Source organism: Sceloporus occidentalis, unplaced genomic scaffold (assembly GCF_023333645.1).
Source record: "Sceloporus occidentalis isolate IW3139 unplaced genomic scaffold, rSceOcc1.0.p SCAF_2, whole genome shotgun sequence".
In the NCBI taxonomy this organism is placed as follows: domain Eukaryota; kingdom Metazoa; phylum Chordata; class Lepidosauria; order Squamata; family Phrynosomatidae; genus Sceloporus; species Sceloporus occidentalis.
In genome coordinates, this window is record NW_028316982.1 from 27,086,802 (window position 1) to 27,099,524 (window position 12,723).

At 40.3% G+C, this 12,723-nt stretch overlaps 1 protein-coding gene across 2 annotated transcripts in view; it reads right to left on the minus strand.

Moving 5' to 3' along the window:
* Nucleotides 1–12,723, minus strand: part of SCHIP1 (schwannomin interacting protein 1) — a 610,191-nt gene that overhangs the window by 188,828 nt on the left and 408,640 nt on the right. The window lies entirely within an intron of this gene.

A 12,723-nucleotide genomic window follows, 5' to 3' on the forward strand; every position in this document is an offset into this window, starting at 1 on the left:
AGTGATTTGCCCTTGGGTTCAAATGTACTTCTCAGAAGTGTGTACTTGGTCAAGGGACTTTGGTTTTTCTTCACTGCGCATGAGTTTGTAAAACTCACAGCAACTTACATTGGCCGTGCCTCTGAAGCTGGCTCATATCAATATCACCATCACCATCCTCCTCCTCCTCCTGCTCCTCTTCTTCTTCTTCCTCCTCCTCCTCTTCCTCCTCCTTCCTCCCTCCTCCTCTTGCTCCTTCCTTCCTTCCTTCCTCCCTCCTCCTCCTCTTCCTTCCTTCCTTCCTCCCTCCTCCTCCTCCTCTTCCTCCCCAGGCGCCTACGCGAGAGGCCAATGGCCTCTCACGCAAGCGCGTGGGGCCTTTGCCCCCCCTTGCCCGCCGCCAAAGGCCCCGTGCACTTCCGCCATAGGTTGCCGACCCCTGGTCAAGAGTGTAATGTATCCTGGAATCACTGACTCTCTCTGCTCTCTCATCGATCCAGCTTTTAGTGTGATTACAAAGAGTTATGCCTGCAGAACTTTTTTAAGTTCTTAGGCATGGTTTTCCTTTGCTCATCCTTTAGATCTATTATTACAGTTTTACCCTTGACTTACCCCATGGGGTATATCAAAATCTATCATTGTGACCTTCAAACCTGTCCCCGACTTATACATGAGATTGATGTATAGTCAAGTATATATGGTACTTCCTGATCCCTTTTCATTAAAGGATAAATGAACCTGGGACTTTCTGCACACACACAAAGCCTATACTCTACAATGGAATTATAATCTAGAGTTGACGGTCAGCCTTCTCCCACAGGACCAGGAACTGTCTGGAATCTGAACACAGAACCTCATGTCCCTTAAAAAAAACACACCATGTTCCTGTACTAACAGTCTGGAAAAGGTTCAATTCTCCCAACAGCACTGCCTATCTGAAAAACCTGGAAGCTACAGCTTTCCGTCAGGGTAGACATGCATGTTTCATATAGAAGAGAATTGCTCCATTTTGGGTTAGAAGCAACTGTCATTAGAATCCTGTGCATATTTATTGAGACATAAATCCAACTGTTTACAGTGAGATTACATTATAAGAAATGTGTTCAAGATTTCAATCTATGTTTCCCCCCGTTGTTTTTCAAAGGTGAATTGAAGCAAAACTTTTCATCACAAACAAACAAACAAACAAACAAACCAGCAGTTACTTGGACTATGTTGTATCTGCCTACAATAAAATGGTTGAAATTGAGGCATTTCTAGAAAAAGAAAAAAAGAGGCAGAAATCCTAATTCAGCAATAACATGGCTGAAAATACAGGGAGGCAAAACCAGACTTTTAAAATTAAGCATTTTAAACCCTAAATTTAGAGGGATGAATTTGTCACTTTCAGTATTGTCCACCATTGATGTATTCAAGTCTTTTAGTTTCAATCTCAAGTCAAGTCTCGAGTCTCTGCCTTCCAGTCTCAAGTCGAATCTCAGGTCCTTTGCAAGATACTTTCAAGTCAAATTCAAGTCGAGACTCACATTTGGGAGCCAATTTTTAACAGAAAAAAAGAAGCACATTTTTCAGAGGGGAACAACAAATGCATTAAGCAATGGGCTTGAGTTGGGGGAGTTGAAGTCTGCTTGGCAGCCTATCCCCATTGTACATCAGAGGAATCTTCTAAAGCTTTTCACAAGTTTTAGAAGGAACCTTTCACCTGAAGCCCATTGCATAACACATTTGCTTTTCTCTTCTGAGAAATGCCTGCTGCTCAAAGTGAATAGCATCAGCAAATCAGTCACTAAAAATATATAACTCTCAAGACAAGCTGTCATTTTTGCCAAGCCATGTCCACGCCAAATCATTGAAGCGACTTAAGTCCAACATCAGTCCAGTTCAATTGACTCAAGTCTACATCACTGCTGTCCACAATCAGAATTTTTAAAATTCCAACTTCTTTCATCTTATTTTGGCAAATTCTTATAAAAATAAAAACTGAAATGAAATTCTCACTCATCCCTATCAGCAGGACCTCCACACTATTTTTAAGGTGGTTGAGGCGGGGTGGGGATGGAGCTCAACATTGGCAGAATGGGTACTATTAATTTTGCCTACCTTTAGGTACCTGCAGGGGAGGCAAATTAGTTTGCCACTCTATTATTTTTGAAACATCCTCAACTATGAAGACTCTTACAAGCATAATGTATATTTAGAAGTAACCTCCATGAATTCAGTGTAGCTTAGTACCTATTAAGTGTGCATAAGGTAGATTTATTCCTGGGAAGGTTTAATGATGACAGCTGTCTTAATATTTCTTAGTGCCCTTATGATAGTACCCTTCTGACTGATAATGCCCGAGGAGGCTCAACTACATAGGAATTTTGGTGGCACAATTCTGCCAAATCATTTCAGGAAAAGGGAGACTCAGCTTCCCAAGCCCCATCTTTGTATGGGCTTGAGCCCTCCCCCCCATTCTGGTGCCCATGCCTAGCTGAAAAATTTACTAACAAATCAACCACTGAAAGTTCAACAACAATTGTAACAAGCTCCAAACGACTAATTGAATAGATATAACAGAGCTATAGGATACATTTGGGAGTGTGTGTGTGTGTGTGTGTGCGGGGGGGGGGGGTGTCCAAAGAAATCTGGTGCCTTCTTGTGAAGGCCTATCCCCGAGGATAGATGGAACCTTCAACAGGGCCTGATCTGTAGAGCTGAAGCATTAGGGGAGACAAAATATTCCGTACGAGAAGTGTAGACATCCTTAAACTAATAATTTTATATCATCACTTTGAACAGGGTCCATTCAAATATGGCCTAAATAAATCACTAAACCAGAAGTGGCCCATACATAGCACATGAGCCACATATAAGCTCCTGACCCTTTATCACAGCTATTATAAATCATTGATGGACTTACATCCACTTTCAAAAAGCAGTGAAATACCAAGTAGAAAGTATTTACTTTCTTTCTGACATTCATGGCTAGTATCTTCACTAAGGCGGCTCTAGCTATTGAAATGCCTTCATAATCAGCATTCCGTGTGTGGTAGTTCAATTATATAAGGATCAGTACAAATTTAATCCAGCTCTTGATAGCTTTATCTATTTACTTTACACAGCTGTTGCGAGGCTGAAGCTTCATCTTTCAACAGCTCCTGAACTGCCATGTAGGCGGATTGCATATTTTGGAAAATGCAGCCAGTATGTGTGATTTCAACATTTGCATTCCTTTGTAGGAAAATTGTTTCATCTAGATGAGCAGAAGGACATGTTTTAATAAATACTTAGAATTGAAGTATAGTGATTCAAAGTTTATATTAATAGGTGGGTTAAGTCATCATTCATGATATATTGGAGCTTCAGCATGGCATTTGGGAAGTAAATCGTTGCTTATTTCATTCTTACATGTTTGGATGAAAAGTTTCAAAAGCTTTCTCCCCTTTTGGTGAGTTTATAGGAGTTTTTGTGAATTTTTGATTGTGGGTATGTTTTTTTTTTCAGTTTGGGACTTCTGTTGAAAAATTCATGACTTTTGTGCTTATGAAGAATAAGAAGATGGAGGAAGGAAGGAAAAGAAAATGCATAGATCTTTGTATTCTTGTGCAGAGATGAAAACTTTCAGGGAGCTTGCTAATTTTTATTTTATAGGGGTCTTTATTATTGACCTTTCAGGACAAGAAAAATTCTGAATAGTCCTTATGTTTCAAGTAAGCATCATTTTAAAAGAATTATATCTATGGGCTCCTTCTGTCTTACGTTTTACTGAACTTCTGTAAATTGTACTCAAATGCACGCATTATCACTACTGCCCAGCGCTCTGACCATATCTCTCCTGTGTTGGCATCCCTTCACTGGCTCCCCCTCCCTTTCCGTATTCAGTATAAGCTCCTGCTGTGGACATTTAAAGCCTTCCATGGACTGGCCCCTCCTTACTTATCAGACCTTCTTTCTCCTCACCTTCCCACTCGGGCCCTCCGTTCTGGTAGTCAAGGTCTGCTGTCTCAGCCCAGGATTTCCTCTGCCCCATCTTGGATTCGCCCCTTTTCACTCGCTGCCCCTCACTCCTGGAACCTTCTTCCCCCACAAGCAAGAGCCATTGCTTCTTTAACCAGCTTCAAAACGGAGTTGAAAACCATCCTGTTCAGAGAAGCCTTCCCAGGCATTGCATAATTGTTGCTTACTATTTGATGTTCTTTTGGTGCCTGTTTATCGAACCATTTCCTGTATTGCTATGTACTGTATATGTATTATCCTAATTGAGAGTATGTATTTTCCCTGGAAGAAGATTAACCATCCATTATGAAGCCAAGCCCTCCCTCCAGCCCATCTGCCTTGTTCCAGGCCTCGGAGGTAGAGAGGAACTGCTGGACCTCATCCCCTTTCCCTCCACCACTCCCTTCTCCTTTAGTGTCATGTCTTTTTAGATTGTAAGCCCGAGGGCTTGGAACCATCTAATTAAAAAGATTGTATGTACAGCACTGTGTAAATCTACAGCGCTTCATAAATAAAGGTTAATAATAATAATAATAATAATAATAATAATAATAATAATTGAACAAAGCAAGGACAAAGAACAGAAGACAACAGTGTTTGAAACAAGATACCTGCATGCTAGACTCTGGAACTGGTCCTAGAGATTACAGCTCTTCCACTTAAAATGATATGTTAATTTTCACAACACTTTTTAATACTCTCAATAAAATATTTTAGTACTCCACCCTACCCTACCCCAGAGGTATTGTGTGGTCATGTTGGCAGAGAATGATAAGACATATGATCCAACACATGTAATGGTGTCAGTGGGCAGAAGGCTGGCGTAATGGTATAGGATTGTAGCAGAGGGGAAAAAGTATAGGATTAGCAGAAGGTTAGTATTACTATTATTATGAATATTAATATTAAGTATTATTGATGCATCCAGAAAAATTAATATTGGAGGGGAATAGAAGGACAACATGAACTTTGATAAAAGTGAAGTTTGGTCTCACATATTAATTATTTTTTTTAAAAATCATAGAATCATTGGAAGAGACTGCAAGGGCCATCCAGTCCAACCCCATTCTGCCATGCAGGAAATCTAAATCAAAGCATCCCCGACAGATGGCCATCCAACCTCTGTTTAAAGACCTCTAAGGAAGGAGAGAGAGCGAATAGTCTATTTTATGTTTATGCTTTCATCTTAAAAATGTTCTCCCTGAATGAAGTCCTACATATTTTAGTGGACTTAACTCTGAAATAGGCAGTATATGAAAACCACCTTTAATTCAAGAAATCACAAAGATTCACAAATGGGTGGTGGCAGCTCAGAGGAGTGGGGTGCATAATACTTATTTGCAGTTGTCCTAGACTTTTCCATCTTAATGCCATTTGGTGTCATTAAATGATCTTGAGTACACCTAAAGGATGAAAAGAACTTTTTAAAACACAGATCGTAATTATCAATTAATATGTACCTATGGTCTCAAATATTCTAGATTGGCATGGTTTAGACAACATGAAAGTCTGATTCTGTAGCAAAAAGGATTTGATAGTTACATTCTGATGAAAAACGTTAACTGGAACATACATACAAATGTATCCTTTGGGCTGCTTATTGGCAACTAGTTTATTACCAGGTGTTTACATTATGCTCTTTGCCATTTGATTATAAGAGATTGGACTCAATGAGCCAATAATTAGTTTTAGTATAGCAATTTTACTTGCTCTACAAGCTCCCTGGAATTGGTGATTAATTGTAGTTTGCTTTATTACAGAAAGCCATAGCATAGCAATACAGGAGCTCAGCCACCTTGACTAATATAATGTCTAGAGGATTAGAGTGAAAAGGCAGCTATTTGAAATAATCAGAACCACCAGCAATTAATCAAAACAATGCTCATACCTTTACTCACAAGAGAACATCCACCCATAGTTTATGAACAGCTACAGCACCAAAACTGGACAGTGTCCCCTCTTTTGGTTCCATGGCATGGGTATTCCTGTTTCACTGAGCAACAAATAGAACCACTTTGCTCAGTCAGGCTGGAAATATTTATCTCTTCTGAAAGTAGGATAAGGCTTTAGCTTTGCAGGGTATCTTAAAATAACACCGACAGCTGGACCTGGAGATCTACTGGCATGTCTTGACATGGGATATCAGATCGACTTGGATTTAGTGGATTTGCAACAGGTGAGAGAAGCTGATGTAAAGAGACAGCAATGAGTGGCACTACAGAATACAGTAATGCTACTATCATGGCTATTTCCTGCTAAATAAGGAAATTATTTGTACAATGTACAGTGGACCCTTGTTATATGATGTTCCAAGATCCCCTGTTGATAACAAAATGTGTGGATGCTCAAGTCCCATTAAATACAATGACATAGCAAAAGGGTGTCCCTTATAGAAAATGGAAAATCAAGGTTGATCTTTGAAATTTATACTTTTTTGAACATTTTCAAACCATGGATGCTTGAATCCGTGTATAAAAAATCCATGTATAAGAAGGGCCCACTGTACATACTAGAAAATTTATCTTATTTTATTGTTATCCTGATTTCCTCCAGTAATGGGCTCAAGCTGAATAACAATGTAGATTAAAACAAAATATGGCTAAAAACCTATTATAACAGCAAAAACAAATGAACCAAAAAAAAACACCACCAGTCAATAAACTATTGTATTAAAAACAGAACAAGCATGAAACGATTTAAAAGAATTTAAAACATAACATTGACAATAAAAGTACAGCATTTGCAGTGACCATGGTAATGGGAAGGTGCTTGCTATTTTAAAAAAATAATAACAGCAACAACAACAACATTCATTTGTATGCCACCTTTCTTTCAGATTGGGGCCCAAACATGCCTGTGAGGGTGACAGTACTGGGAGAGAGCCATTGCCTGAAAAATCTCAAAAAAGGAAGATACAATTTTTCAGAAGGTCTGGATTATCTACTGGCAGCTATCTATGTACAATTTGTGTGAACCTACTATACTGTACTACTTTGAAAGATACTTGTGGGGAATGCTTCCTGTCAGCATGGATTTTTTGACATCTGTCAAACACTCACTGGTGTTGTCAGGAGCTCATTATCACAGCCTGCACAGTCATGCTGTCAAGAAGAACCCATAGTCATATATACTCAGAGGAGACTAAGACAGAAAGAGAAAGATCAAGAGCCTGCTTTTCTATTATTTATATTAAAAAAAGATAAACACCTGGTTTAAAACTCCATCATAAAACAGAGGGATCCAGATCATTAAAACCACTCAAAAAATCTGACAATTAAGTTTATAGGGAGTGATTGCAATCCTATGCCCAGCTAGCAATGAATAAGTCCTATTGAACCCAGTGGTACTTACTATTGCCTGTTTAGGTTTAATCTTTAAAATACATCTGAGTTTTAACAAAGGATTCATTCCCACTTACATTTAAACCAGTTTGCGATTCGCCTTTGCTCTGTTTTGGTAAATCGATTCCAAAATGTCCGTCGTTCCCACTATGAAAGCGGATCTTTTCATTATCCTCTTGTAATTACTTCTTTTTTGGCACGATTGTCATCCCAGTAGTTTGCACCACTTCAAAAGGCATGTCAATCATGTGTGCGTCATCAGTGATGTAAGTGACAGAAACTCTCTCTCTCTCTCTCTCTCTCTCTCTCTCTCTCTCTATATATATATATATATATAAATTGATAGAAAATTCAATTCACCGGTTTTGCAACTATTTGCCTCACTATGAGCTACCATTGCAGTAGTTGCAAAACCAATGAATCTAATCTTCTATCAATTTTTAAAAAATGGTGGGCCCTTCCCTTACGCGGGAGATCCAATCTGGATCCCCCCGCATAAGGGGAATTCCGTGTATGGCCACACCTCATTGTAAACAATGGGATGCATGTGCCATATGTTTTATTGTTGCACGGGTTTAGCGTAAGCTTGAAGCCACATATAGTTCACCCGCATACGATGCAGGTGCACTGTACATGCCTCACTGATTGCAAGTAGTTTCAAAATCAATGAATCGAATCTTCTATCGATTTTTTAAAAAAAAAACCACCATGTACCCATAGATCACACCACAAGCACAAAGGCAGTGCTGAAAGGGGGAGGGGGAATGGTGGATCTACCAAAAACTGTGGAGGGATGGTAAACATGCCTCTGTCATTAGTCCCTCCTCTCCAGAATGATGTGATTCAGATCCGTCGTTTCCACTTGTTGAACACACTTTGAAATCGATTCTTTTCAAAAGAACCGCCAAAGAACTAGTGTCAGGAAAGAGCGGGGTTTTTTTTTGCATTTGCCTTGCTTCATTGAGATTGAAACAGTAGGATTGGAACCGGTTTCAAATGGGAATGATGGTGATATAACCCAATCAGCAATTCACTTTAAATCATAGTGGGAACATGGCCAAAAGAACTTCAGCTAGCAGAAATGCACCTTTAGCTGTTAATTAGAATGCAAATAATCTTGCAGCGAACAACACTGTTGGGGATGTGAAGAACAATAGTTAATATTCTTTTTGTGAATAAAAAGAAAACATGTCTTTCGTTACTTGAGACACTCCCCCAAGGATAAGCTTTAAGACTTTAGAATTTGGTTCAGGAAAATGTGCACACAAAAATGCAGAATACATTGGGTGACATCTTTTATGTGCAAGTGAGGCTTACATGTGTGTATATCTCTTTTTGAATGGGTCACAGGGAACTATATTGTAGCCCTTTGCTCCTGATCCAAACCCTTCCCCTGACAACTGTCAAGCCCCATAAGAGGGAAGGCAATTCAGACGATGAAGATGTGGATTTTCTGGGCTCCTAGGGAAAATAAAAAGGAGAGTGCACTCCATTTGTGAGCACATTCTCATTTCTTTCCCCTCATGTGACTCCTCTTCTTTTTCTTTCCATTGCAATCAACATCAGTGGTCTCTCCTAGTGCTTGATGGCTCCTGGAGTGGGAGACTGTAGGACACAGAACTGCACTGCTGTGGGGAACTTGATGTTGGATCTTGGTCACTGTCTACCATGCAAAACATTGCTTTTGGCACAGAAGCCCTGTTCTTCATGTAAGAACAAAGTAATTGAAGATTTACATATCTAATTTTTGCTTTTATACTGCCTATGGTTTGTTAACTGAAATAAAGCCATCCATTCATCCATTCATTCAAATATCTAATTAGAGTGGGTTACTGGTATCTGCTGGGGTTTTATTTGGATTTGGTGCCAGAATCCATGGATGCCCAGGTCCTATTATATACATAGTAAAATGGCGTCCCTTATATAAAATGGCTTTTTGAAATTTATATTTTTAAAAAATATTTTCAAGCCATGGATACTTGAATCCATGAATAAAAAATCTGTGGATATGTAGGGCCAACTGTACCATTTAAACTGCTATCATGGAATCGGAATATCATCAAGGAAAAAGAGAGATGCATCCAGCCTTTGCTGGTTTATATTTCTCATTCCCTTGAGCCAGGAGGTGGGCAAGACCAGGGACTGAGGCTCTTCTTTCACTTTTATACACCACAGACTTGATCAGACTGCCCTTTCTCCTGACACCCCCCCCCATAAAAAATAAAAAAATGAATTCATTTCCAGCCAGCCTTCACAAATAGCTGTATTTCATGTTTGTTTGTTTAATTTATATCAGGCCTTTCTCTCAATGTGGGACCCAATAGGTGGCTTTCAGGAAAGGTCAAAACAGAATACCTTTAAAATAATTTATAGTGAAAAAGCTAAAATGCAGTTAAATCAGCAGTCCTATTAAAATGTGCATTTGAAGTGGTTGTGTTTCATGTTGAGACTCCATGTTTAAAGGTGTGATTTTATCAGAGAATTGTCCAGCATTTGCGGAGTGCGTCTCATTCATCATTGAGCAAATGTAATCTCTCCTAGAAGTCAGAACATCTCAGGTCCTATCTGCACTGGTTTGGGGCAGCCCAGAGTATTTCGGCTCTGGAGTTGCCCCAAATCTCCCGTTGCAAAGGCCCACCATTCCGATGCCAGGTGTCTGATCACACATGTGTCCCACTCAGCCATCTGGCACATCCACCGCTGCCATGGGTCACTTTATTCTGAAGTCAGAATGAGGCACCCAGCCTTGATTGTGTGGCTCCTGTTCTGGCCTCAGAGTGAGCAACTGGCAACAGTAGTGGATGCACTGGGAAGCTGAGCGAGACACATTTTAAACAGGCAGCATCTATCAGAATGGAGGGCTCTTGATCTTCCCGGAAGATCTGGAGCAACTGGTGAGTAATTTTAATTACTGTTAATAATAACAGTAATAATAATAGGATTTATTTATATCCTACCCAATCGCTGGGAATCCAGGCGGCTTACAACAGTGGGGATAATACAAAGCAATAACAATAAACATGAAAATAATATAACCATATATAACTTGGTTCTGGTGCTGGCTTTCATCTGGTCTGTTCACACCAAAACCAGAGTTTGGTTCTTGCGTGCTTCAGGTGGCCTCATGGGGTGTGTGTGCTTTATTTGGCCCATGCAGACAGGACCTTAATGTAATGTGCAAATCAGTCTAAAGGTTATGGTTCTTATTTTAGCTCCATCAGCTCTCTTTTTTAACCATAAAACATTGCATAAATACATAAATATAAATCGGGCATGCCCAGTGCCTTATATCTTTCGGGACGAAAGACATTACATGCCCAGAAAGCAAAGAAAGAAAGAATAAGAACAACAAAAATATTTTCCAGACTTTAAAAAAAAAAAAAACAAACCCTATAAAACACATCTTTAGACAAGGTAGGGGCAAAAAGTTTTAAGTTATAGCTATGCCGGGATAATATATCAACATTTAATAGATGCTTCATCAGCAAGATTTTATTTAATAGCATTAGTAGGAATAGAATAAAAAAGCAAGTCCCTCCAGGGATATAATCTTATCTGAAAGCACAGAGATTTATGGGTGTTAACTTGAGCACACCCAGATGAGTTTATATCCCTTGGGCTTTTGTGAAACTATATCAGGAATACATCAGAAAACTACTTTATCATTCACTGAGATAATTACTAACCCCAAACCACATAAATGCCCGTCCTGCTGATCAGCCTTCCTTAAATGCTCTCAACAGTTTGTTAGTGTGCATGCAAATGACATCTACTCTCTAGCTGATATGATTCAGCAAAGGGATGTACTTACTGTTCTTTCTGAGGGGTGAATTAAACCCAGCTTTAAGAAAAAATAACAACTGAACCAGGATGAAATCGGGAGCAGGAAGGGAGATGATGTGTCAACCCTCTTCCATTCATTCTTTTCTCATTCATATTTGTTCCAGCTGTCCCTCCCTGCTGTGCAGTTTCAGATGCACGATTGTAGAGGGTGAAAATACTGTATCATGACTGGGTGATTGGAGGGGGAAGCATGGAATTGGAAAAAGGACAGGGGAAGTGTTAAGCTTCCCTTCTTACACTGCTTCTATTCTTAAAACCACAGCCTCGTTAAAGTACTGTATTTTGTTAAGATTAATAATGGATCCATAATTCTAATAATCGAGAATAACATACATGCTGTTAACATCTTATCTTTGCCTGTTCTGATGTCTTTCAAATGCAGTGAGGTTCCCATTGTGGTGAGCCTGTGTAAGCATTAGCTATGTCAGATGAGAGCCAGCATGGTGAAATGGTGTGATTATTGTACTAAGACCCTGAAGACCATGGTTCAATTCCATGCTCAGCCACTGGGTGACCTTAGGTGAGTCACAAACTCTCAGCTTCAGAAAACCCCATGATTGAGTTGCCTTAGGGTCACTGTAAGTTGGAAGTGACTTGAAGGCACACAATAACAAATGTAGTGTGTAGTGGTATGAGCATTGTACTAGGAATTTGGGAGACCAGGGTTCAAATACCAGCCATGGAAACCCACTGAGTAACTTTGGCAAGTCACAATCATTCAGGCTCAGAGGAAGGCAATGGCAAATTTCATCTGAATAAATCTTGCCAAGAAAACCTCATGATAGGTTTGCCATAGGGCCAACTGTAGTGAGGTACTCACCCAGGTGGAGAGAGCTGAGGGGGCTAAGGGCAGCCAGGTGGTGGAGGTTGAGGGGAAGGAGGAAGTTAGCCCAGAGGTGGAGCCAGTGGAGGAAAGAGGAGGAGCTGGAAGGGCTATAAAAGGAGAAGGGCTGAGGCGTGCGGGCAGGAAGGATGGATGTGGAAGAGCTGGTCGGGCAGCAGCGGCCAGGCAAGTGAAAGAACAGGGTTTAAGGAGTCTAGAGAGGGACGGAGTACAGGTGCCTCTTCCAAGGGCCCATTGGCAAGGGCAGAGGCCCCGAGACGAGGGGAGGCGGCGGAACCCTCGAGAGGAGGGAGCCTGGACTTTTGCTGACTCTGGGGAGTGGACAACCAGAGATCTTCAAGTCTTGGAGGATGATTGGTGGAGTCCAGAAGGGAAGCTTTGTGAGATGAGCCCTGCCTCAGTGGGACCTTGGGAAGGCTGACTTGAAGCTAGGACTTTATGTTTTGAGTTATTATCTTCTGGACACAAAGCTATTTTCTTATTAAAGGTACTGTTGTACCATACATGCCTGAGTAAGTTTGTTGTGCATGTGGGAAAGACCATTAGGGGAGGAGTCTGTTTCCTTGTAAGATGGAGCCTACAATGCCAGCCCTGCCCACACCAACATAAATCAAAAATTATTTTAAGGCACATAACAACAGCAACAACATGCCAGATGGGGATGATACTTGCTGTACTCAATACATCTTGAAGGTGTCAGGTTGTACAGAAGGGGGCTTACTAAACCTAAAGGTT